Genomic DNA, 2,507 nt, shown 5'->3' on the forward strand with positions numbered 1-2,507 from the left:
TATGAAGCAAACCTTGAGAGCATAATTTGTGGTAGAACTTTGATTATTTAAAGAAAAACTTGAGATAAAACTGTTAAAAACACATGGAACGTGGGCAACATATACGATAGATAATTGTGAGATACCTTTATTATTCACAAGGGTTATATTTATGATACATTGGTGTGAATCTTGGATTCATCTTCCAAGGTCTCTTGCACTCCCTTTGAATGTTCAACTTCCACACCATAACCCTTAGTGGATTAGGTGTCCAACATTCCCCCCTTAATCCGAAGGGGTATATATGTGTCCAAGAAGAGAGCTCTAATACCCCTTAAACCTGTTGCTTGAGCCTAGAGCTAAAGACAACCATACCCAAATTCAGATTTGTAGCCAAAGATAGAGAAACCCCTAAGCATGCACTTTGGTTGGTGGCCTTACTTAAATCACTGTAGGTTGAGACCTCCCTTTTTTAGGTTGAGGTTATCTATCTTTTCAATAGGTTGAAGACCTCCCTTTTCCAGGTTGATGGTCTCCCTCTTCAAAACATTAAAGAGCACTTCCTCTAGTAGAAGACTTGAACTTTTTGCCCAATTTGTAAGAGTTTCAAGAATCACACTAAGAATTCCTTTCATTGGTGGCCTTCCTTAAACCATCGCAGGTTGTATACCTCCCTTTTTCTAGGTTGAAGGTACCCCTCTTCAAATCATTAAGGAGAACTTTCTCTAGCAGAATATTTCACCCTCTAGCAGAATATTTCACCCTTTTGCTAGATTTAGAAGAGTTCCAAGAACTGCACTATGCATTCCAGTGTTGGTGGTCATCCTTAAACCACTGTTGTTTGAGACCTCGAATTCTCAAATTCAACACACCAACGCACCTTTTTTTTACATTCAACGTATCGCAAATGTAATTCAACGTTTTTTAATCCACTAGGTTTAAGCTCCTCATGCATATAAATTTTAACACACGACCATACCACAACAATGCTTACCCATCATAAATTCAACCCAGAGATCTCACAGTTTTCAATTCATATGCAATGTTTAAATAAAGCAATCCTTTCAAAACATTACCTAGAGAATGAACCGACCTACTCATTGCTTTAACACAGAGTTTCAACACATTGTTCCATACTCAATGCAGGTTCCAGAATTCTATATAGCATGGTCTTTGAACCTTAGCAAGTCAACTTTATAACACTCAATGTGTTCATATTCACAACCAACCAATGTCCAGAATACAACCAAGTCAACTCTTCAACACTATGTATGAACCATACCCAACATACATTCTAACTCAATCACAATTTGCAAGGGTTAAGCAAAGCCAATGCACAATCAATTCAATGCACTAAGCATGCAACGTGTAACATGAATAGTGTTCATAAGTTTCCAATGCATAGAAAGAATGGCTAGTTCAAAGGAATTTGGGAAAGATCTTGAATTCACAAGGGATAGAGTGCTCGAATTCGATGGTAACAATTGTAGCATACAAGGCATGGGTTCGATAGTTCTGGAGAGACAAAAAAATATGTTGAGGCATTAGTGCCAAGGTATGAAAATGGTAGAGACATTAGGAAGAGCATTGGATTTTGTAGCAAATGTAGAGTAAACTCACAGCTTCTTTCGTGTAGTGGTTAAACATAGCACTCTCTCAATTTCCACCAAAAATTTTTTTACACTTGGAATAGAACACTGATCTAAATTGGAGTAGATTAGTAATGTTGTGCTAATTCCCCATTCATAAATAAACCCAAGATGCTTATCATTTGCTTTTTTGAGTGCTTAAGGATTCAAAACTTTTGCATAATTAACAGATTCCCATGAGAGTTTCTTATGTAAATGTTATAAAAAGTTTAACATAAAAAACATATTGTTGAGAATGGGATCCCCCATAGACAGTTTTGAGGCTAAAAGCCCATGCTTTGGGTCAAATTTTGTAATAAAGTTGTAAAGTCTCCGCATTTTGTGGTCGCAGAGCGCGAAGGTGTCATGAGTCATAAAGGGTTGTCCGCCCTTATTTGTAAAGTGTAAATTTGGATGTAAAGATCTACCCATGGTCCGCAGACCATGAGATTGTATAAAAAGAGCTAAGTAAGTAAGCCCTAAGTAGATTTTGAAAGTAAGAAGTTTGGAGTCATAAGTTTTGGGGAAGTAAGAAGTCAAGTGTTCGGGTCTTAGTGTAGTTAGAGGCTCTGCAGCTGAGTGCGCAGAGGCCTAGGGTAGAAGTTCGCAGTTATGTGCGCAGGGCGGAAAGAGTCCGTAATAATATGGAGATACCAATAAATAGAAGCATTCTATGGATTCTGTGTCCTTATTTCTTGTTAATTCTTATGGTTATATTGTGTGTATTTCATTTAAAATGCTTATGTGATGTGCGAATGTATATAATTATGTTAGTTAATTGAATGCAAGTAAGAATATCAGATTACGTGATGCTTACTGTGATTGTTTAGTAAGATAAGTAAAACACTTAAAGATAACTTGGAAACCTATTCAATACGCCGTCACAACAGCGCAAAAGTA

Source organism: Pinus tabuliformis, chromosome 2_2 (assembly GCF_031772625.1).
Source record: "Pinus tabuliformis cultivar Carrire ecotype Pingquan chromosome 2_2, CPIR1, whole genome shotgun sequence".
Taxonomy (NCBI): domain Eukaryota; kingdom Viridiplantae; phylum Streptophyta; class Pinopsida; order Pinales; family Pinaceae; genus Pinus; species Pinus tabuliformis.